This window comes from Canis lupus, chromosome 15 (genome assembly GCF_003254725.2).
Source record: "Canis lupus dingo isolate Sandy chromosome 15, ASM325472v2, whole genome shotgun sequence".
NCBI classification, from domain to species: Eukaryota; Metazoa; Chordata; class Mammalia; order Carnivora; family Canidae; genus Canis; species Canis lupus.
In genome coordinates, this window is record NC_064257.1 from 25,384,989 (window position 1) to 25,410,917 (window position 25,929).

General features: G+C 33.7%; 1 long non-coding RNA gene across 1 annotated transcript in view; it reads left to right on the forward strand.

The window, feature by feature from the left end:
* The first annotated feature begins 12,651 nt into the window (after positions 1-12,651).
* The window catches only part of LOC112654536 (uncharacterized), a 28,190-nt gene continuing 14,912 nt past the window's right edge, over positions 12,652-25,929 (forward strand). The window contains exon 1 of the long non-coding RNA XR_003133089.3: positions 12,652-12,797. This is a non-coding gene — a long non-coding RNA (uncharacterized LOC112654536). The remainder of the gene's footprint in view (positions 12,798-25,929) is intronic.

Below are 25,929 nucleotides of genomic sequence, written 5' to 3' on the forward strand. Positions count from 1 at the left end.
TGCCTTATTCAGATATATAATTGTAAATCTCTTCTCCCATTCAGTAGATTGCCTTTTTGATTTGTTTATAGTTTTTTTTTTTCCCTGTGCATTGCTTTTTATTTTGGTGTTGTCCCAGTTATTTATTTATTTTTGCTATCCTTTCCCATGCCTCAGGAGACATACCTAGAAAAATGTTGCTAAGGCTTATGTCCAAGAAATTACCACCTATGTTTTCTCCTAGAAGTTTCATGATTTCATGTCTCATATCTTTAGGTCTGATCTATGTATCTATATCTGTGCTAGTTCCATACTGTGTTGATTACCACAGCTTTGTAATGTAACTTGAAATCTGGACTTGTAAAACCTCTAGTTATGTTCTTTCTCAAGATTCCATTGGCTATTCAGGTTTTTTTGTGATTCCATACAAATTTTAGGATTGTTCTAGTTCTGTGAAAAATGCTCTTCGTATTTTGATAGTGATTACGTTAAATCTCGATTGCTTTGGGTGGTATGGACATTTTAACAGTATTCTTTTAATCCATAAACATGAAATATATTTCCATTTCTTTGTGTCATCTTCAATTTCTTTCATCAGAGATTTATAATTTTCAGAGTACAGATCTTTCACCTCCTTGGTTCAGTTTATTCCTAGGTCTTTTATTATTTTTGGTGCCATGGTGAACAGAATTGCTTTCTTAATTTCTCTTTCTGTTGCTTCATTATTAGTGTACAGAAATAAAACAGATTTCTAAATATTGGTTTTGTATCCTGTGACCTTACTAAATTTATTTGTCAGTTCTAGCAGTTTTTTGGTGCAGTCCTTCAGGATTTATATATAGAGTATCATATAGGATATTGGCTGTGTTGAGGGATTTTATCATGAATGGCTGTAATTTGTCAAATGCTTCTTTTGCATCTATTGAAATGATCATGCTTTTAAAATCTTTTCTCTAATTGATGTGATGTACCACATTGATTGATTTGTGAATATTGAGGCATGGTTATATCCCAGAAATAAATCCCACTTGATTGTGGTGAATGATTTTTTAATGTATTATTGAATTTGGTTTGCTAATTTTTGTTGAGGATTTTTGCATCTGTGTTCATCAGATGTATATTGGCTTGTAGTTCTCATTTTTTTGCCATGTGTTTGTCTAGTTTTGTTATCAGAGTAATGTTGGCCTCATAGAATGAATTTGGAAATTTTCCCTTCATTTCTATTTTTTTGGAGGGATAGTTTGAGTAGGTATTAACTCTTCTTTAAATGTTTGGTAGACTTTGCCTGTGAAGCCATCTGGCCCTGGACTTTTGTTTGTTGGGAGCTTTTAAAATTACTGATTCAATTTTATTGCTAGTAATTGGCCTGTTCAAATTATCTATTTCTTCCTGATTCAGTTTTGGGAGGTTACATGATTCTAGGAATTTAGACATTCCTCTAGGTTGTCCAATCTGTTGGCATATCATTTTTCATAATATTCTCTTAAAATCCTTTGTATTTCTGTGGTGTCAGTTTTTATTTCTCTGCTTTCATTTCTGATTCTGAGTCTCCCCTCCCTTTTTGATAAATCTAGGTAAAGGTTTATCAATTTTATTGATATTTTCAAAGAACTACCTTAGGGTTTGTTTGTTTGTTTGTTTGTTTGTTTGTTCTTTCTTTCTTTCTTTTTTTCTTTTTTTTTTATCCAATCTATTGTGTTTTTAGTCTCTATTTCATTTATTTCTGCTCAGTCTTTATTATTTCCTTCCTTCTCCTGGTTTGGGGTTTTATTCTCTCTCTCTCTCTTTTTCTTTTTTTTTTTTTAGATCCTTTAGGTGTAATATTAGGTTGTTTATTTCAGATTTTTCTTGCTTATTGAGGTAGGCCTGTATTGCTATACTTTCCTTTTTAGAGTGGCTTTTGCTTATCTCAAAGATTTTAGACTATGGTGTTTTAATTTTCATGTCTGCACGTAACTTTTGATTTCCTCTGAGTTCTTGGCTGACCCAATTATTGTTTAAATATCATGTTATTTAACCTCCATATATTTGTGTTCTTTACAGTTTTTTTTTTTTCTTGTGGTTGATTTTTAGTTTCATAGCATTCAGGTTGGAAAAGTTGCATGATATGACTTTAATTTTTTTTAATTCATTGATACCTGTTTTGCCTCCTACTATTTGATCTATTCTGGAGAATGTTCCATATGCGTTTGAAAAGGATGTGTATTTTCCTGTTTAGAATGGAATATTTTGAATATATCTGTTCAGTCTGTTTTGAATGTGTCATTCAAAACCACTGTCACTTTTTAAAGTTTTCCACCTGCATGATCTGTCCATTGATTTAAATGGGGTATTAAAGTCCCATACTGTACTACCGTATTACTATGAATTATTTCCTTCCTATTTGCTATTAAGTGTTTTATGTATTTGTCTCAAGTTGGGTGCATAAATAATTGCAATTGTTTTATCTTTTTGTCTGATGGTCCCCCTTTATTATTGTATAGTGTCTTTGTCTCTTTTTACAGTCTTTGTTTTAAAATACATATTTTCCATTATAAGTATTTCCATTATAAGCAGCTAACCCTGCTTTCTTTCCTCATCTATTTGCATGATAAATGTTTCTCCATCCCTTCTCTTTCAATCTGCATGCATTAGGTATGAAATTAATCTCTTGTAGGCAGCACATAGATGGGTCTTGTTGTTATTGTTGTTGTTTTTCAACCATTCTGTAACCCTGTGTCTTTTGATTATACCATATAGTCCATTTATAGTCAAAGTAAATATTGATAGGTATCTATTGTCATTTTGTTACTTGCTTTATGTTTGTATTTGTAGTTCTTCTCTGTTCCTTTCTTCCCATGCTTCAGTCACAATAAGTTGACTTTTTTTAGTGACAAACTTGGATTCTTTTCTCTTTAGTTTTTGCATATCACTGGTTTTTGAGTTGTGGTTACCATTTGGTTTGTATGTAACCTCTTATGCATATAGCAGTCTATATTTAGTCACTAAATTTGAAACTATTCTTTACTCTTTTCCCCTCCATGTTTTAGCTATATGGGGTCATATCTTACATTCTTTTATTTTGTGAGTCCTTTGACTGATTTTTATAAATATACTTATTTTTACTGCTTTTGTGTTTCCAACTTTTCTTACACTTATGGACTTTGCTTTACATTCAAAGAATCCTCTTTACCATTTCTTATAAGCCTGGTTTAGTGGTTATTAATTCCTTTAACTTTTGTTTGTCTGGGCAACTCTTTATCTCCCCTTCTATTCTGAGTGATAGCCTTGTCACATAGAATATTCTTGGCTGCAGATTTTTTTTCATTTGATCACTTTGAATATATCATGGTATTCTCTTCTGGCCTACAGAGTTTCTGCTAATAAATCGGCTGCTCACCTTATGGAATTCCCTTTGTACACAACTGTCTTCTCTTGCTACTTTAGCATTATCTCTTTAGGGGCACCTGGGTTGCTCAGTTGGTTAAGCCTCTACTTTCAGCTCAGGTCATGTCCTGGAGTCTTGGGATCAAGTCCCATATCAGGCTCCCTGTTCAGTGGGGAGTCTGCTTCTCCCTCTCCCTCTGTTCCTCTCCCTGCTCATGTTCTCTCTCTCTCTTCTCTCTCTCAATAAATAAATAAAATCTTTTAAAAAATAAAAAATAATAAAATTCTCTCTTTATCATTATTTTTTGCCATTTTAATTATTATGTGTCTTGGTACAGACCTCCTTAGGTCAATTTTGTTTGGGGCTCCCTATGCATCCTAAATCTAGATTCCTGTTTTCCTGCCAGATTCAGGGAGTTTTCAGCTATTATTTCTTCAAATAAATTTTCTGCCTCCTTTTCTCTCTGTTTCTTGCTTCGGGGACCCATATAATATAAATGTTCCTCTGGAACCCATATAGTACAAATGTTATCATATTTGATGATATTGCAGAGTTCCCTGAGTCTATTTTCATTTTGCATAATTTTTTTGTCTTACCTGTTGAGCGTGATTACTTTCCATTACTTTGTCCTTCAGGTCACTGCCTCATTCTTCTCTTTCCTCTAGTCTACTACTTATGCCATCTAGTGTATTTTTAATTTCATTTATTGTGTTTTTCATCTCTGATTTTTTTTCTCTTTGTTAAGTGTCTCACTAATGTCCTCCCTCCTTCTCAAGTCCAGTGAGTGTCTTCATGATCATTACTTTAAATTCTCTATCCAGCATGTGACTAACATCCATTTTGCTTTGGTCTTTTATTGTGATTTTTTTCCATTTCTGCTCATTTGGAACATATTCCTCTGCTTCCTTATTTTATCAAACTCTGTCAGGGAAGTCAGTTTTGTTTCCTGCCCTTGAAAATAGTGGCCTTATGAAGAGGTCCTGTTGTACTCTGTCGTGTCGTGTCCCTTATTTTACTGAGAACAAGAATTTCAGGGTGTCTCCTATGTGTGCAGTGGCCCTTTTTGCCCGTTGTAGGCTGTGTTTGGTCTTTGTGGTGTTAGGTCAGTCTGGGGCCACTTTGCGCTTGAGCTCAATCAGCAAAGGTGTTTGTCAAAGATTCAGTAGCACCGAACTGCAGGGTTCTCTCCCTGTTTTGTCCTTCAGGAAGTTTTTCTTGGTGGGTGAGGCCTTCAATCCTACCAGCTGTCTGCCCCCAGCACACTGCTGGAGTTTTAGTCTGAATGATGTTTCTTTCCCTCTCCCCTGGGCAGGGTCTCTCTGGAGTGGTGCTGGCCTTGGTCAGGGCACTTTCTATACTGCTAGGTTTATGGTACCACCTTCAATGTGATCAAACCCTGAGTACCATTGCCACTATTGGGACTGAGGTTGGCCAGGTTGAAGGGGGTGGATCTATAAAGTACGAGGATTGGGAGACAAAATGTTAGTAAGATTTGCACTGGTCTTCTGGGGGAGGGAACCCACAGTGCTGGGATTGAGGCAGGCCTGGCTGGTGGGGTGCAGGGTACACATATGTGCTGAAGTGAGAGGAGGCAGTGTGTGCTGTAAGCAAGTTAGGTAGGGTCCATGCTGATTCCTGAAGGTGATCATATGTTTATGCTGGGGGAGTCAGGGAGGGAAATGGTGGCAGTCAGCTCCTTTGTTCCTGGAGGTAATCTCTGTCCCTCTAGGACCTGTTCTCAGATTAGTAAATAATTCTCCCTCCCAAATGCCGCAGGTGTTTTTCAAACTGCTGCTTGTATGCTGTATCTCTGCAGGCTATTTATTGTGCTGTTTCTTTAAAGGTAGGGATTCAGTTTCCTCTTGTTCTCCTGGCTCTTCCAGAATTGAGCTGGCTGATTTTTTTAAAAATTTGGTGTTTTAAGTCCCACTGGTTATAAGAACTCATACAAATTTCACCTCTTAGGTTTTCAAAGCCAAATGTTACGGGGCTTAGTCTATCCTGTGCAGGCTCCTCTGTGTGATAGTCTGCTTCTTTCCCCAATCTGGACCAGCAGCTTCATCCATCCCCTGGATAGTCCTACACATCTGTTTAGCTCCCAACCACATCCTGCCCTTCCTGTCCTCTTTGATGTGATCTTTTCTTTACGCTTGGTTGTGGAGTTTGTTCTGCTGATCTTTAGATCATTTTCTGGGTTATTTACACTGATGTGAGTGTTATCTAGTTGTATTCATGGGATGAGGTGAGCGTAGGGTCCTTCTATTCCATCATCTTCCTTGCCTCCTCTCTGTAATTGATGTCTTCGTGTAGTGTTATGCCTGTCCTTTCTTCTTTTTGCTTTTAGTGTATTTATTATAGGTTTTGGATTAGTGGTTACAGTGAGGTTCATAAATAACATCCTAAGTATACCTAAGTATATATCAGTCTATATTAAGTCTATGGCTACTTAAGTCAAACACATTTTATGAGAATCTTTTTTTTAACTTCCCCTCCCTGTTTTATGTATATGTTATAATAATTTGCATCTTTGTATTCATAATTTTATTACTCCTAATTATGGCCCTTTTTTCCCATCTGAAGAAGTCCCATTGACATTCCTTGTAAAGCAGGTTTACTAGTAATATATTCCTTTAACTTTTGTTTGGGAATTTTTTTTTCACTCCTGTTGTGAATGATGACCTTTCCAGGTAAAGTATTCCTGGTTGTAGTTTCATTTTGTTTTGTTTTTCTTTCTCTTTCAGCTCTTTGATTATATCATGCCACTCTTTTGTGGCCTGAAAAGTTTCTCCTCAAAAATCATCGATAGTCCTATAGGGTTTCCTTTGCACCTAATTTTGCCTCTCTATTGCTGTTGTTAAAATACTCTCTGTAGCCTTTAACATTTTAATTATTTTGTGTCATGACCTGATCTTGGGTTCATCTTGTTTGCAATTCTCTGTGCCTGCTGAACCTAACAAGCCATCTGGAGTTAAAATGGTGTGGGTCTAGAATATTCTGGGGTGCTTTGCATGTAGTCACTCTGGTGCAATGGCTAGAACTGTAGTGAGAATTTTCAGGGGTGTCCCAGTGTGCACTATCCTGGAGGTACCTTGGTGGGATGGCCAGTACTGGTATGGATTAGGGGCCTTGTCTTCACTGAAGCGGTAGGCCAGTTACGGTGTCTGGACCCTGCTCCCATACATGCTATGAAGGTGGAGGGAGAATGTAAACCATGGTGCTTGACAGCTCATCAGACCTGGAGAGTATTCCAGCAGTTACCCCACCATTTGGTAGGATTCTAGGGGGCTAGATGCTCTATATTCTAGTTACTATTTTTATTTTAACCTGTGGCTTTTCTTTTTCTCTGTGCCCCAGGGTGTCCAGGGAACACCTGGTATGGGCTAGGGATCCAGGGCTCACTGAGACAGTGATGCCAGCTGTGGCACCTGCACATTGCTCCTATCTGTGCTATCAAGCTGAATGGGGAACATAAACCATGGTGTTTGCCAACCTTTTTGATCTGGAAAGAGTTCCAGCAACTCCCCTGCCATTTGGGGCATTCTAGGGCTAGATCTTTTATATGCTAGTTGTTCTGTTAAACCAATACTTTTTTTTCCTTGCCCCAGGGCAAACAAATTCATGGTCTTTCAGTACTATCTTTTCTCAGCACTGCAGTTGGCAGCATCACTGGTGGGAATTCCCTTTATTACTGTGTCTCTGCCTCTTTTCTCATTCTCTATGTGTTCTCTCTATCTTTCGTTGTGTAGCTGTTCAGTCAGTCTTCATTCTTCTTCAGGAGAATTGCTGGTGTGTTGGTGCAAGAGGTGAGTTCAGGGTCTTCTGTTGCCATCTTGGAATGGCACAACTCTCTGATCCCTGTTTTAAGCACTGATCCAAGCAATCAATTATATGTTAGTTTATTCATTCTAAACCTTCACAATATATTCAGTGCACATGGGGAGCTTTAAAATATTCCAATACCCAGTATACCTGGGTATACTGGGCAATATTCCAGTATTCCAGGGAATATTCCAGACTAATTAAATCAGAATTTCTGGTGGTAGGACTGAGGTATCAATATATTTTAAGGGTGTAGGTAGGCTTGAGAACCAATGGCTTGGCTGAAGAATTTCTTTTTAGGGTAAAAATAAGGATTCCCTAGGAAGGAGGAAAGCACCCAGGAATTTTTTTTTTTTAATGTACAAAGTACATAATCTAGAGATTTCCAAAAAGGGAACTCTGCTTTGTAATAGTGGAGTGAATAAAAGTAGAACTGTGAATTCTGGCCCTCTTACTCTACTATTTGTGTAAATGTACAGAAGTTATTAAATTCTGTGTAATCTCAAGATCTTTATGAGTTAAATATATACCTTGTGGTTTGTTATCAAGACAGTGATAACAAATGTAAAGTAACTGTTAAATTAATAGTTATTAGACTATTGTTAATTATAGAGGCTTATGCCACTTAGTGGCTGCTTCAAGGCAGTTGTAACTCTTAATTGCGTACAATTGTATAATACTCTCTAATTGTGGAATTCTCTAAGGGATGAGCCACTTTTGCCTTGTCAACTACTAGAATCATAGCCCTCCAAAAAGAACCTGATACAGACTATTACTGTAAATATTGAGTGAATGAATGGAAGTATTATATAGCTTAATCTCACTGGTGCAAAACAGAATGGCACCATGTCATTTATTTCTTTTTTGTCTTTCCTATAATCTCTTTCTTTCTTACTTGATAACACTAATAGCCTTCTATTATTCAGGTACTGTTATAAGAATTTTAAAGCATTAGTACTTGCAGTCCTATGAACTAGGTATTACAGTATTTTACAGGTAAGAAAGGTGAAGAACAGAAAGGTTAAGTCATTTGTCCATGTCAGACAGCTAGAAAGCTGTTGCTCTGGGATTTGAGTTTAAGAAAATAGACTTAGGACAAATTCTAATTACCACTTCAGCTGTGCAAAAGTAGCCATTGCCATTTCTATGAACCACTGGAAGTCCTTGAATCAATTATTAACCTCTTAAAGCTCCATACAAGTTTCATCCTCTAAGTTTCTTGAGAACTGGTCCTAATTCTGAGGGGAAACAAACAAAAAGACATCATTTAAAAAGATATTATATTCATTTGAAAAAATACTTTTTACTTTGTAAAATGATGTTATTTTTATTTGGTTTGGACAAAAACACATGGGCTCAATACAGCTATTATTTCTGTTAAATTCGGATACTTTATTGCTGGAAGCAATGATGAATTTAGACTTTTCCTCTTTAATATTATGTCACAGTTCATTAGAGATTTAACAATCATATTTAAGAGTCTTTACATTGGAACATTAGGTTTTATTTTAAAAAATGCTCATTACTTGTACTGCATTCACTAAATAAGAGCTCACAGAGTTTGATTTTATCCTAAAAAGCTGTGATAGAAGATATATGAAATGGTTTAGGCAATTTGATTTTCCTTAAAACTCTTTAAAAGATAAAAATCAGGTTAAGATAAAACTTCTCTGGACAACCACCAATCTCAAGAAAACACCAGATGTATTTCTAACCTTTAATATATAATGAGAAAAATATCTTCCAAGTCTGCAGTTATTTTCAGATGGATATGTTAAAAGGTTGATTGCCTTTCAAATTGTAGGTATTTTTTCCATTACTATATTTATAATAATTTTTAACTGGGTTATAAGTCTATCTCAGCTTTATTAGTTTTGGGTTGTACAAATATAAAAATAAAAAGATTATAGAATTGCCAAAATATTTTCAAGTATCTTAGCAGAACACAACTAGAATTACAGGAAATGTTGAGGACATTATTGCCATTTCCAATAATACAAATATGTTTGTCCAAGATGGATGGTACATGATTTTGGTATGAGCCACTGGCCTATGTAAGATTTGGAGGTAAAAAAATGGCCAATCTCCTTCTAATAGCAGATATTTCTCTGCTAATATTGAAACAAACATTTCCCTTGGAAACATCTGTCAGAGTAACAGGTCTATAATCAAACATTGAGGATATTAGAATGTGCCAATTTAAAAAAAAATGCTCATTTGCTGAAAAAAAAAGATTTAGAAAATAAAAGACTTTGAGGCACATTTAAATGTATAAATCTCAACTATAAATCCCAGTTAACAACATGTATCATGAAATGTGTATTGTATAACGTTATATCCAAGCAACTGCTTTTATGTGATACTTAACTTGAAATACTGAATATATCTGCTTATTGTTTCTGTTCATATACCTTGCCAAACAATATGGCTAGTTTTTTTAATATGCATAGTTTTGATTTAATCCAACAAAGAACTGAAACATTTGTCTGTGAAGAAAGTGTAAGAGAGATATTTAATACTGTGGAAAGTAGGATTTAAAATGAATAGTTCTGGGCGCCTGGGTGGCTCAGTCAGTGAAGTGTCTGCCTTTGGCTCTGATCGATCATGATCCTAGGGGCTAGGATGGATCATCAGGCTCTCTGGTCAGTGGGGAGCCTGTTCCTCCCTCTCCCTCCTCTGCCTACTGCTCCCCCTGCTTGTGCCCTCTCTCTGTGTCAAATAAAATCTTTTAAAAAATGAATAGTCCTTTTGTGTAGATATAACAAGGGGCTGTTATCTCCACAGAGGCCCAAACTAGAAATAAATATAATTTTCCAGAAAAAAAACAATTAAAAAAAAACACTGTATGTTTTCTTAGACATTGAATTAAATAATGGGTAAAACCAAAGAACTTGATCTCTTCAGTCAATGTGTTGATCTCATTCAACCTCTCAGCAAAAATCCTTAGTGACTAGGATTCATATTTACAAAGATTACCTTAATATTGATATACTTGAAAAAATTACATCTACTCTTTCTCTGTAAGTACCACAGCGCTGTGAGATATAATTTGAAACTTTATCTTTTTCACGTACACCTGCATCATCAAGTTTTTGTGGTCACCTCTATGCTGCTGCCTGGGTTCACATCCTAATCCCTCATCTCTCAACAAAGCAAAATGTGATGCAGAATCTGTGTATTTAAATACCTTTTACTCTAAGGGATACAAGTAGACTGTATTTTCCAGCCTCCTTACAGTTTTATAAGCAATGTGGACAAGGTGATTAATGAATGTCACTTCAAGGCTCAGCTTCCAAAAAGCTTCTATACACAGGACTTGACACTGCTAATCTTTATTCAATAAATGAATGGAGATACTGCATGAGGTCTGAGCAACAAGATGCAAAGAACCTGCTTCTTGAATAATCACTTCAAGTGCTTGCCAACAGGAATGTATGCATTGGAGCGAGGAATGCACTTATTATATGTTGCTACTAAGATGTTCAGATTTGTTATTACAGCAGCTAGCATTATTTACTCTTTCAGGCCCACCAGGAAAATAATTAGAAAATATCACCTCAATCTTTATCTGCAAAATATGTCATTTCAAATTCTAAAGTCTCAGAATAGAATCTTAATATTTGCTTCCAATCAGTTTTCCTTTGCAATATTCTGGTTTTTCTGTTAATGGCAACATCATTCTAGAAGCTAGTTGTCAAAAAGAAAATATGATGCAACCTCTAGTTTGGGATTTTAGTGAGATTGAAAACAGAGGCATTTCAAAATCTGACCATGGAAGAATGAATTCTTCTATAAATATTTGATATATTCAATTGTTATACTTCAGGAGATATGATTTGGCAACAAATTAAATTCTTTATCCTATTTATACTATAGTATATCACTTTAGAACTTGGAAAGCCAGCTAGCTAAGTAAGACTAGAACAAGCAACTCTATATTCTAGCGTAACATAATTTGAAATCGTTGAGATTATTGTATTAATTCATGCTCATCAGAATTCATTAGAATAGTTTATCAGTATCATCATGAAAACTATCCAGATACTTAGTTCCTGAGTTTGTGGCAATGATCACTCATATGGCTATCATTGGGGAGTAAGACATGTAAGAAAAACATCCAATCACATATGAGTCATGCTACATCTCCACATGTAGATGATGTGCCTAATTCTTTTTTTGTTCCTCTCTCTCACTCTTGAAAATAATCAAAAGAATAGCTCCAGACATGTGTATTAGAAAGAATTAGTAACAAAAAAAGTATTAGTAAGTTTCTGCCGCTGTGGCAAGGCTGGCAGCTGGACTACAGTTGTTAGAATGCCAAATCCCAGACGTGGCATGATTAAATCCAGTATCTAATCATTTCGTTACAGTAAATTCACAAAGCAGTCTGATGATAGCATGCCCTGTCTTTCTGGTGGTACACATGTTATACATTTGCTATAAAATTACTAGTGTGAATTTGTAACCAAAATGTATTATTTACAAAAGAATTGTTTCCTTTACATTTTAAAAAAACTGATCTGTATATTATAATCCTGTTAGTAAATACCCATGATATTAATTGAACTTCTTACTATTTTACCGTTACTTTTTTGCTTCCTTATATAACTGTAATTTCATTTTTCTGGGTTTTTCTTTATGCTTATAATAAAATTTTTCTAAGATTCAGTAGTCAGCCATTTAAACTTACAATCTTCAAATAACATTTAGGAGAAATATTCATTAATTTATTTTCTGGAATACAAAGTTAGAGTTGTTTAATATGTACATATTAACAAGTTTACAAAAATAGATTATGTGGTTTTAGGATATAATAGAAGAAGTATTTAGACTTACAAGTTGTTTTAATATCTTGGCCAAGAAAATATATAGAAACATTTTAAGAAAATATATCAAATCATTTTATTTGTTTCTACATACCAAATTAATGAGAAGTAGAACACATTTATCAAACTCTCTTGACAATGTGTAATACATTAAATGAATCGTTAAGATTTGGCTGTGAATATACTGTTTTTATAGTGCTCTTTCTTCTGAATAATAATGTAATTGCTATAAATATTGTTAGCCCTTTTCTACATAAGAAAAATACATCTAAAATTTGACTTCTATTTTTCCTTCCTTATTTTCTCTCATATTTAAATGTAATCAACCCTGATTAATTGGTAGAAATAATCTGTGAATTTTTGCATTTCACTGAAAGGTGATCACGGAATGGAAATTTGGGGTCCTATTTACCAAATCAGCCAGAAACACATCTGTGAACAGAGTCTGTTTTAAGCTCTCAATACACATTTTAATGGATGTTTACCCCAAATCCTGCCTTTTAGTTTTTAGGTGGACATTGCACTTTATACCTAGAAAGTTGTGTATTTGCCTCCTTAACTGCAAACACATTCCTGCTCTCACTCCTATGGATTGTGTTGTCTTCAGAACTATTCTGTCTCTTAAATCATTAATTCCTCCTGATATTTCTCTCCAGGCTTGCTTCTCTCCTCTACCCAAACATGGACTATGCAACTCTCTACTCATACTTGGATAAAAAGATTAACATGCCAAAGTTGACCTCAATGTCCCCTTCCAAGCTGACTGCTGCCACACTGATCCCCATTTCAATGAAAGGCATTATCAGGTATTCAGTTTTTCAGTCTCCAAACCTAAAAGTCATCCTTGTGTCTTTATTCTATCATACTTCACATCTATTCCATTTGTTAATTCTGTTAGTTGTACCCTTAAAAAATGTCCATAATCTAACATTCCTTTCTGCTGTCATGCTCACCCAAATTACCACATACTCTTGTTTGACCTTTACCCTACAAACACCTAAGTGGTCTTACCTTTTTCTACTCTTGCCATACAGTTAGCCTCTTCACATAGTAGCTGAGCAAATTGCGTCAATCCCCACATTGGAAAAACTTCCACTGAGTTCATACATTTGGAATAAAATCCAACCTTCTGGAATTGTCCTCAAGGTTCTACATATTTGGCCATCGTTTCTGTTTTATCTCTTACCTTTCTTTTTGCTAACTCTGCTGCAGCTACTCTGGCCTTCCTGCTGTTCTTTGAAATGTTCAAGCTTGGTCCACCCCAAGGAATTTCCATTTACATGTTCTCTCAGCTAGAATGTTATCTTAAAATTAGAGACTTCTTCCTAAATTTCATTCTTTTTTTTTCTGTTTAAATATTCCCCTTTCTGGCTCATCTCATTTTCCAGCTCCAGTCATTACTTAACCCTTTACACAGACTTTCTTTTCTTGTAGCTCTTACCACTATCTGGAATTATACAATATTTAATTTCTATTGTCTGTCTTTTCTGTGAAGGCACTCAGAACATGTAACTCTAAAATATGCCCTTCTGACATACTATTTTGAGTCAAAGCCACTTGAGAAAATTCGGGTGCAAGATGGGCCCTCTGACCCACCTCTTTCTTCCTGAAAGCAGGAGATAATACTCCTCCCCTATATCAACAAGGAAGGAGGACATTCTCACCATCAGAGATGGGGAATGAAGGCTGAGAAATCTGTACAAACCAACTGTGTGAAGTCAAGTCTTACTTCCTATTCAGTTCTCAACAATACATTGCCACTAACCCAAGTCTTTTGTCTAGTCAATTCTTCACCAATTTATTGTTTCTTTATCTAAGATATAAAAGCTTTCTGCTTGAGTCACTTCTTTAAGTATTTGTTCTCCTGTGAAGGTTCCATGTATATGTTAAAATTTACTAAAACTTGTGTGCTTTTCTCCTGTTTCTATTGTGTCAGTTTAATTCTTAGGCTCACCTGGGGACTCAGAGAGGTAGGAGAAGATTTTTCCTCCTTTACTTCTATTAGAATTTAGCTCTAACAGGTAGGGTCTCTGTCTTGTTGACTGTAGTTATGTTCATTGTCTACAAAAGCGTCAATAAATGCTGAATAAACGACAAAGACCATAAATTAAAATTCATATCTTTTAATCATTAGTTGATAATGATCCTTTTACTTATTCTGATTAAAGTACAATTTATTCTTCTACCACTGAGCCACTTAAACACCAGGAAAGCACCTATAGTACACAGCTCTAGTTTCTTCATGGTTTCTCTTTTAATTAACTGTGTTGATCTGTTTTTAGCTCACCCCTTTGCCTTATCTACTAACTAGCTTTCTTACGTGGGAGTGTTAACTTCTTTGAGCATCATCCATGGCAATAATTCTTAAACTAGCATGTATCAAAATCACCTGAGAGCTTATTAAAACAAAAATGGCAAGGCCTGAACTCTCTTCTAGTAGATCCTGGGATGTGCTTAGAAAATTTGTATTCCTAATTAGTCCTCAGGTATTGCTGATTTTGCCAATCTGGGACCACAATTTGAGAATCACATAGCTATAAGAATAGGTGATGGTCTTCTCCTTTTGTTGACATCCTTCCAGATGGACCTGGGCAAACTGGTGTGAAAGTTTTCTATAGAACAGGATAAGGAATGGAGTCTGAGGCTCTGCTACCTTGGGTATACTTGCTAGAAAAATAGGCAGCCATGAGAGGAAATGTCTTGAAGAGTTTTCTGGGCAGTATTCAAAATTAAAGTTTGACAAAATTAGGAAGAAGCGGGTATGATGAAAAAGGTAGAGAAAAGATAAAGATAGAAGAACAGGAAGGAGGAGTAAAAGGAAGTGGGAGGGGATTGAGAAAAATTGGGATCCTGACCTATGCAGAGATTCTGAAAATATAGAGAATACCTGAAATGCCTGAAAGAACTAGCTGAAACTAATTTGGAGAAGTTTGTGTTTACTATATTAAATTCAGATTTAGAATTGTACAGAGGCCTGAGAGAGGCAATAAAGAAACAAAGCAGAGATCCTCCCTCTCCTTCATATTTAGACTTTCATATGGTTGGCAAATTCCTAAAACCAAAATCTGTTATAAGGTGTCTAGGGTTGTCTTAATAAAGTATCATAGATTTGGTGCCTAAAACAACAGAAATTTGTTCTGTCACAGTTCTGTAGGCTAGAAGTACAAAATCAAGGTGTCAGCAAAGCCATACTTTCACTAAAGATTCTAGGGGAGGAACCTTTGCCTTTTCCTAGCTTTGAGTGGTGGCCTGCAGTCCTTGGTGTTTCCTGCCTGCAACAGATTGTTGTCTGTCTCTATGATCACATGGCATCCTCCTTGTGTCATCCATTTTTTTTTTCATGTTGTTTCTGCATCTTAAAATTGGTGTTTTCATGAAAGTTAAGTTTAAAAGCAAAAATATTTGGTAAAATATTTTAAATAGAAGAGGAATTGAGTCTTCCTTTCCTCTTGGTTGGGATTCCCCCAAATACCTCTCTTTGCAAATAATCATTTGTGGACCACTTGTTACTATCCTCATGTCTCACTTGTCATCTTTGTGTTCTTCACCCTTTTGTTAACCTGAAATTTGAGAGCTTCTAATTCTTTATCACAACTCTTCAGTCAAGTATAAAGTCTCAGTGAGCAAAAGTATTAAATTAGTGGATTTTTGTAGGAATGTATAAACTAATTACCTCCCAGGAATTAATAATAACCCAAAACTTATATAGATAGATAGATAACAATTTCTAGGTGTTTGTTATAAGTCTGAATGTCTTATACCTTAGGAAGCTGATTTAATTTTTTATCTTTTTGAAAAAAAATGAAATAATGCTCCCTACTCCAGCTTTACTATTGTAATTCCACTGTGTTTTCTTAATAGCTATATGGAAGGATTAGAAAATCAATTAGTTAATAAATGGAAAGAGCAAATATAATTCTACATCTGAGAGATGTTTTGGTATTCTTTAACCAGCCCTGAGTAGGTGGTTGTCTACTCCACCGCCTACCTTGTTTATCACTTTTATTTCTACCCTCCTTATGTAGTCTAATTCATATAAAATAAGGATATAATTTTTATTTTGCTAAAATATGACTTAATCTTCCAAATTCTGCATATAGATGTGTATATATGTGTGTAAAGAAAGGCATATCTGTCTATGAAAATTCCTGAGTTTAATGAAATTATTTATAATGGGCAAAAAGTCATTTTTAATATTAGACTTTTATCATTATGGCAATAAAATCAGTATAAGGTATTGTGAATGGCTCCTGGTTTCTACCAAATTTTACTGATTTTTTTTTTTTTTTTTTTTTTTTTTTACTAAATGAAAATGCTTTAAATTTTGCTGAAGCTTTTCTAAGCAGGGCCATTTGAGTGCTACAGCATACCCCTCATATGTCAAAGCTTCTTTATAGCCATATATAGTAATAACAGGTTTATTGGAGAGTCTGAGCTTTATGGAGTACACACTTGAAAAGGATTTATTTTCTCTAATCAATGCCCCCAACTGTGCAATGTCAGTTTTCCTTCCCTGCTGGGTAGCAGATCTCTTAATGATGTCTTGGGCAGATTCCATAACATCTCTCTACTTTATTAAAAAGTCTAGTTTGTAACTGCAATCTCATATCCCCTCCACATCATAAGACAAGCCTGGTTTGGGGCCTAGGAACTTAAAAAGAAGTGTGATCTGCTCTCTCATTTCCTCACTATCACCAGGAGTCAAATGGAAGGTCATAGTATGTTTCTCTGGGGCCTATCCCTAACTTCTGTCAGAGGCTTTGATGTTTTCTAGCTGCTCTGGGAAGAGATATAGAGTAAAGGGACAAGAGTCTTTTTGTTTTATTTGGCTTGAAAGAACAATATTGTTTCTTTTCCTGTCAGCTGCCTTATTCTCCTAGACAATGCTGATAGGCCATCAAAGTCCTGGATGACACACCTCTAACTTAGAAGTCCTGTTGGGAATATCTGCACTGCAAATTTTCCTTATCTTTTATTAGATATATTCATTTAACACTTATATAACTCTTACCCTGTACTATAATATGTTCTGCATGGTTTATAAACATCCATTAATTATCCAAAAACCATTTGAAGTAGGTACTGCTACTATTTCAATAGTGAGTCTGAACCACAGTGAAACTGTGCAAATTGTGCAAGATTACATATCTGGTGATTAACTGACTTTGGATTTGAACCCAGGCAGTCTAACTCCAATACTCTTAACTAATATATTAGGCTGCCTTCATGTAGTTGTCTCTGGCTTGAGACAAATCTTATATAGAACATTGGTAATAATGGTTTGGATCCAAAAGATTTCCAGAGTAAAGATATAATTTTATAGGCTTTGGAGTCATCCATTTATATTTTTTATTTTTGAATTATGAGAGTAGGTGAGATCTCTGAGGTGGAGGACTCAACTAGGGAAGACAATAGTATTTAACAAAAATGAAGGACACCAGGGAAGAAGATTTTAAGGGAACACAGAAATCAGAAGATTTAATGTCTACACATACAGAGACATGACACCCCCAGACAAACCAATACCAGGTGTCCATTCTAACCTCATTATCTTCCTTTATTTGAGGAAGAGGCTAAACATTTGCACGGGGAGGAGCAGGTTATGTTAGAATGTTGGAAAAAGACATCAGTTTGCATAAACCTCAGTAAAACAAAAGATGTAGAGTTAATAAAATGCACCTGCATAAAACATTGTCATTGCAGGGTGAGTCAGAGGAGACTTTCAGACTCAAGTATTTTCATCAATCATATACCTAGGAATAGTCTTAGAAATTCATTTTTCTTCACATGCTCAATGACATTTTACTGTTCTTTCTGTATTGCCATCCTGAGCAAGTAACTGTCTGTCTGGTCTAAGTCTGCATTGAACTCTGAAATCACTGGAGCCAAAGATGGAAGAGAGTTTCAAGTGGAAATGAACAGCTGCAAAATGTTCAGATATGTCCAGTAGATCAAGAATTGGGAAATTAGATTCCTCCTTAATTAGAAGGTCATTCTGGTTTTGCAAGAGAAAATTAGGGTCTTGCATTTCCCAGCTGCTTTGTATGCCATTGTTAAAATTTGACATTTCAATATTTGATTCATTTTTTGGATTTTTTCTAATGTATGATATGGCATACAGTTCCTAAATATATTTTTGTATTGATGGTTACCAAGTTTTCCCAAAATCTTGCATAGAATGGGCTTCTTTTCTCTAATTTGAGGTCCAAACATTTTCATAAAGTATTATGCATGTATGTGTTTATGTCTGTGTGTGTGTATATATATATACACACACAGTTTATATATACGTGTGTGTATATATAAATATATCTTTATATGTGATGTTTTCTTCTATTCCAGTGGTCTTGTATCCATTATGGAAGCTTTATAGCATATTTTAATAGTAACAGGCTAGTTACCCTCATTGCCCTTCCCATAAAAAATTTCCTTGCCTGTTTGTTTGTTTATTTTCCATATTGACCATTAGAATCTGTTTCATTCAAAACATTTTTTAAATTGACATCCCATTACATTATAAATTTTTTAGTCTTCTTCCTTTATGAATATTTTAAAGTTTCTCATCAAAGACCTTCGTTTTTCTCATTAAGCTTATTTGTATATTTTTCCTCTTATAAATAGGTTATTTTCTTCTATTATAATTTTATATCTTTTCTGCTGGTTGCTGTTGGTGTTGGTGAATTGAATGGCTGATTCTTTATGGATTTTGACCAACAAAATAATCCTTCTATGTGGTTTAAACTATTTTATTTGAAACCTAATCATGTATGTATATTAATATTTTATCCTGGACTCTGTTATTTTCATATACATAAATTTTTTGATCATCCTGGGTTTTACAGATATGTAATCATATCATCTAGAAATAGTAAGCCTTTTGTCCAAATTTTATGTCTTTAGTTTCTTTTTTGTATCAAACTATTTTGGCCAGTAACTTAAGTATTGTTTTAAATACTAATATGATAGAAGATACCTTTATCTTGTCTCACATTTTGCTAGGGAATATTTTTAGTGGTTCTGAGCTGAGATAAATATATTTTGTCAGGTTAAGAAAGTATCTATAAATTCTTATATGTTGAGTATATTTATAATTAATATCTATATTATGACATTTCTCCTTAGTCTTGTTGATATGATAAGTTATATTAATAGCTTATTTAATTTGAACAATCTTTATATTTGGAATAAAAATCTCTTGAAAATGATATATTACTTCTGCAAAGATCTGCCAAATTCTGTTTGCAAATATTTTATGACTGATATCTCATTGTAATTTATAAATGATTTGGATCTGTAGTAGTTTTATACGGTACTTGATAGCTTTGGGTAACTGTGTAATGCTGGCTTTGAAAAAAAATAGTATTTTCTTTTTTAATGTAAGGTCTAGGCGAGGTTACATAGCTTTGAAATGTTCTAGTAGTTAAGGACTTTGTTTTCCATGTAAAAGCACCTAGGCATACCACTTTTTTGGTGAGATTTCATTTTACCAACATTATTTCTTATGCGGGAATTGCCATGTTTAGGGTTTTATTGTAAATGTAGTTTCCATTTTTCTAAATGTTTTTTCATTTGATCCAAGTTTTATTTTTTTAAAAAGACTCAGGGCTCAATCCCAGGACCCTGAGATCATGACCTGACCCCAAGGCAGATCCTTAACGGACTGAGCCCCCTTGGTACCCCTTGATCCAAGTTTTCTTTTTTTTTTTTTTTTTTTTTCAAGATTTTATTTATTTATTCATGAGAGACCCAGGCAGAGAGAGACGCAGGCTCCATGCAGGGAGCCTGACGTGGGACTCGATCCTGGGACTCCAGGATTACATCCTGGGCGGAGGGCAGCGCTAAACCACTAAACCACCCAGGCTGCCCCCAAGTTGTTTTTTTTTTTTAATAAAGAATTTTTTTTTTTAATTTTCTTACTTCTTTTTATTCCATGTTTTAAAATTGTATGTATTCTATATTCTCTCATTCATAACTAGGTTGGCTAGTAGTTTGTTCACAATATGGTTCTTTTAAAACTAGCTTTTAGTTTTTATGTTTTCAGGTGTATAATTTCTTCTTTAATCATTAGTAATTATTCCCTATTTTTCCCCATGGCTTAATTAGTGCTTTGTTTTTTTTTTTTTAACATTTTCAATTGAACAATTTGTTTTAATTCCTTTTTTTATGGACATAAAATTTATAGCTTTGATTTTTTAATACAGCTTTAGTTATATTCTATAGGTTTAAATATAGAATGTCCTTATTTAAACATCTTCTAGATTTTATAACATTTTAGTTTGATTTGCTTCTTTACTAGAAAATTGTTTAAGGAAGAATTTATTAATTTTATTTGGTAGGATATTTTGGTTTTCTAATTTTGATATTAAAAATTTCTAGTTTTCAGTTTCTTTAATCAGATGATAATATCTGGACAATATATTTTGAGATTTTGTGGGTTTTGTGGGTTTCTTGTAGTGGATTTTCTGGTCATGTTTGTTATTTTATGAGAATGTAAGGAGTATCTTTTTACATGTAGAGTTAAAGATATTTCAATGAGACCTAGCACATTTGTTGTTTCTTTCCTGTGTTTAGTTTTGATTATTATTTTCATCAGTATTATTTACCCACTGACTTTCTGTGCTAACAAAATGGATTGTTTCTTCACACTAGAGGTCTTCTAATGTTCTTTACTTCTATAGTTTTCTAATACTTGTTATTCTTAGTGTATAAATATTCCAAACTACTATAACTTCAAGTTTTTGACATAAATTCAACTTTTTTCTCTAAATTTATTGAGGAATATCTGACAAATATAACTATATATTTAAGGTACAATGTGATGATATGATACAGGTATATATTATGAAATGATTACCAGGATCAGAGTAATTAACACATCTATTATCTCATATAGTAAACTTTTTTTTTCTGTGATGTGAACACTTAAGATCTTCTCAGCAATGTTCAGGTATACTGTATTAACTGTAGTCACCATGCTGTACTTTAGATCCCAGAATTTATTCCTCCTATATTTGAAAATGTGTACCATTGAACCATGTCTCTCTATTTTTCCCTCCAACCACCATCCTATTCTATGTTTCTATGATCTTGGCTTTTTAATTTTTTTTTTTTTTAGATTTAACATATAAGTGAAATCATACAGTATTTGTCTTTTTCTGTGTGGCTTTTTTCACTTAGCATAATGCCCATGGGGTTGCAAGTGGCAGGATTTCCTTTTTTTTAATGACTGGATAATATTTCATTGTATAAATGCCCTAATATCTTTATCCATTTCTCTGAAGGACATTTAAGTTTGTTTCCATTTCTTGACTATTGTGAATAACGTTGCAATGAACATGGGAATGGAGATATTTCTGAAATAGTTTTTTAATTTCCTTTGAATATGTTCACAGGAGTGGGATTGCTGGATACTAAGATAGTTTTAATTTTTTGAGGAAATTTCATGCTGTTTTTCATAATGGCTGTACCAATTAACATCACCACCAATCACATATAAAGATTCCTTTCATCCATATTCTTGGTTGTCTTCTCTTGACTTTTTAAGAATAGACATCTTAACAGGTTTGTATTGGCATCAAATTGTTTTCATTTGGATTTCCCTGATATTAATGATATTGAGAACCTTTTCATATTCCTGTTGGCCGTCTGTATGTTTCCTTTGGAAAAATATCTATTTGGGTCCTTTGCCCAACTCTTTAATTGTGTTATTTGCTTTCTTGCTATTGAATTATATAAGTTCTTTATGAAATTTGGATTTTAACCACCAAGTCAGATATGACTTGCAAATATTTTTCCTATTCCATATATTGCCTTTTCATTTTATTAATAGTTTCTTTCACTGTGCAGAAGCTCCTGAGTTTGATATACTCACTTATTTTAGCTTTTGTTGCCCTTGCTTTTGTCTTATTCAAAAAATTATTTGTAAGACCAATGTCAAGCATCATTTTTTCTATGATTTCTTTTAAGAATTTTATGGTTTTAAGTCTTATGTTCAAGTTGCCCATCTATCTTGAGTTAATTTTTGCCCGTGCTGTAAGAGTCCAGTTTTATTCTTCTACTTCTGAATAACCAAATTTCCCAACACAATCTATTGAGAGACTATTATTTACCCATTGTGCATTCTCAGTAACCTTGTCAAAAATTAGTTCACTGTATATATGTGTTTATTTCTGTGAGTTTATTTTGTGCCTCTTGTCTATGTGCCTGTTTTTATGCCAGTACCATAGTGTTTTGATTTCTATACTTCATAATATAGAAGTGTGATGCCTCCAGCTTTGTTCTTTTTTTCTTAAAATTGCTTTGGTTATTCAGTCTTTTTTTAGTTCCTTATAAATTTTAGGGTAGTTTTTTCCATTTCTGTGAAAACTAAAACTGGAAGTTTGATAGGGATTGCATTAAGTATGTAGATTACTTTGGATAGTATAGATGTCTTCACAGAATTCTTCTAATCCAGAACCACAGTATATCTTTTATTTGTGTCTTCTTTAATTTCATTCAGTGTCTTATAGTCTTCAGTATACAGGTTTTTCATCTCCTTGGTTAATTTATTCCTAAATATTTTATTGGCTTCGATGTAATTGTAAATGAGATAGCTTTTTAATTTCTCTTTTAGGTGGTTGTTAGTGTATAGAAATGCAACTTATTTTTATACGTTGATTTTGAATGCTGTAACTTTACTGAATTCATTTATTCTAACAGTTTTCTGAGGGCATGTTTAATAATTTCTATATATGATATGTCATTTGCACACAAAGATAATTTTATTCTTTCCTTCTGATTTGGATGCTTTTGTTTTGCTTGCCAATTGCTGAAACTATATTTTCAATACTACTTTGAAGTGCTGAGAGAGAGCATCCATGACTTGTTACTGTTCTCAGATTGAAAGTGATGTTAGCTATGGACTTGTTCTATACGGTCTTTATTATATTGAGGTACATTCCTCTCATACTTAATTTGTTGAAAGTTTTTATGATGAAAGATTTTAAATTTTGTTTATTAAAATGACTATGTGAATTTCACTCTTCATTTTGTTATTGTGTATTACAGATGATTTGTGTGTGTTGAACCATCCTTGTATCCCAGAGATATAACTCACTTAGTCATGGTGTCTGACCTTTTTAAGGTGCTCCTGAATTCAATTTACTAGTATTTTGTTAATGATTTTTTTATATCCATATACATCAGAGATACTAGGCCGTAATGTTCTTTTCTTTTAGTGTAATTATCTGTCTTCAGTATTAGTGTAATGTTTTCCTTGTAAATTAGTTTAGAAGTCTCCCTTCCTCTTTTATTTCCTGAAACATTTGAGATGGATTGGTATTAATTCTCCTTATGTTTCAAAAAATTCATCAGTGAAGCCATCTGATTTTCAACTTTTATTTTGGAGAGGGTTTTGATTACTAATTCATCCTCTTTACTTAAAATTGGTCTGTTAAAACAAAACATTTTTTTTTTTATGATTCATTAAATCAGATTGTATGTTTCTAGGAATTTGTGTTTCTTCTAGGTTGTCCCATATGTTGTCATATAATTGTTTTTTATTTATTTATGAGAGTGAGAGAGGGGCAGAAACACAGGCAGAGGGAGAAGCAGGCTCCATTCAGGGAGCCCCATACAGGACTCAGTCCTGGGTCTCCAGGATCAGGTCCTGGGCCAAAGGCGGCGCTAAACTGCTGAGCCACCCAGGTTGCCCCAATATGTTGTCATATAATTGTTGATAGTAGTCTTTTAAAATCTTTGTATTTCCTAATAGCAATGGTTTCTATATCATATTTTTATGATATTGTAATGCCTCCTTTTTCTAGTTTTAATTGTCTTCTCTTTTTCTTGGTAAGTATAGGTAACCATTTGCCAATTTTATCCTTTCAAAATATCAACTCTGTTTAATTGATCTTTTTTATTGCTTTTAATCTCCAATTTATTTCCACTCTAGTCTTTATTTCCTTCCTTCTACTAACTGTGGAGTTAGTTTGTTCCTTTTTTTCTAATTCCTTGAGGTAATTAAGTTACCTGTTTATTGCTATGAACTTTCCTCTAAGAACTACTTTTACTGCATCCCATAAACTTGATTTTTTGTTTTATCATTTTCATTTGTCTTAAGGTTTTTTTCTTTTGCTCTCCTCTTTAATCCGTCTATTGTTCAGTAGCACATTTAATTGCTATGTATTTATTTGTAAGTTTTCCAACTTTCTTCTTATAATTGACTCCTAGTATCATATGTTGAAAAAAATGCTTCTTATGATTTCAGTTTTCTTACATTTGTTAAAACTTGTTTTGTGGCCTAACATATGATCTACACTGGAGAATGTGCCATATGCACTTGAAAAAGAATGTGTATTATTATTTTTTATTAAGTTTTAAATTTTAATTTCAGTAGATAGTGACTCAACAATTCTCTAGATCGTTACTCAATGATCGTGATAAGTGTACTCTTAATTCTTTTCACCTGTTTAACCCATCCCCTGCACACACACACCTCCCCTCTGATATGCTTTATTTTAAAAGAGTACCCTCAGTTAAAGTTACACACAGAAGAATTCCCTGGTTAAATCACATAAAAAGATACAATAAATACTACAAATTTAATAAGACTGAAATCATACTAAGTATACTTTTCTGACTACAATTGTGCAAAACTAAAGATCAACAATAAAACAAATCTGGAAAATCTACAATGTAAATATTAAATATTTAATGCACAAATATCATACAACACACTATTGCATAAGTAGTGGGCCAAATAAGAAATCAAATGGCAAATCAAAATATGTTTCAAAACAAAATAAAAAGAGAATGTTGTTTTTTGGTGGAATGCTCTATAAATGTCTCAGTCCATCCGGTCTAATGTGTGGTCAAGCTTCAATGTTTCCATGTTATTTTCCTGTCTGGATGATCTATCCATTGATTAAATAGAAATATTGAAGTTCCCGGCTATTTTTGTTACTCAAGTCTATTTCTCCACTTACTTTCCATATTAGGTTCTTCTGTGTTGGAGGCGTAAATATTTATAAATATTAAATACTCTTGTTGGATGGACACCTTTATCATTATATAATTTCCTTATTTGTCTCTTATTATAGTACTTGTCTTTATGTCTAATTTGTCTGATATAATTACTCCAGTTTTCCTTTGGTTTCCATTTGCAATGAACACATTTTTCAATTCTTTCACTTTCAGTCTTTGTGTGCTTACATCTGAAGTGAAACTCTTGTAGGCAGGAAATATTTGGTGTTTTTTAATCCTTTCAGCCATCCTATTTTTTTTAATTGGGTATGATAAATACGGACTTACTGCAATTATATTTATTGTTTTCCAGTTGTTTTATAATATCTTTCTTCCTTTTTTTCTTGTATTCTTCTAATTTGTTGATTTTCTTAGTTGGTAAACTTAGATTTTTGTATGTTTTGTGTACTTACTATATATTTTTGCTTTGTGGTTACCATGAGAACTACACAGACCATCTTAGAGTTATAACAGTGTATTTTAAGCTGTTAATAATTTATATTTAAATGCATTCTAACGATAAATTTTTATTCTCCCATTTAGGTTTTATATCAATTTACATTTTGCTTGTGTATCCATTAATAACTTGTGGTTACAGTTACTTTTACTATCTTTGTCTTTAAACCTTTATATTGATTTGTAAGTGATTGACCTATCCCCAGGCTGTCATTAGACCATTCTAAATTAACTATGTATTTGGCTTTATCAGTGAGGTTTATACTTTTATGTTTCCCTGCTACTGATTAGTGCTGATTTCAGTTTCAGAAGTCTCTTTATCATTTCCTGTAATGTTAGTCTAATGGTGATGAACTCCGTTAGCTTCTCCTTATTTGCTTATTTTACCCCTTTATTGTGATTGACAACTTTTTCCAGTAGTTTGGCTTTTTTTTTTTTTCCTTTCAGCACTTTGAGTATATTGTGCCACTCTCTTCTGAA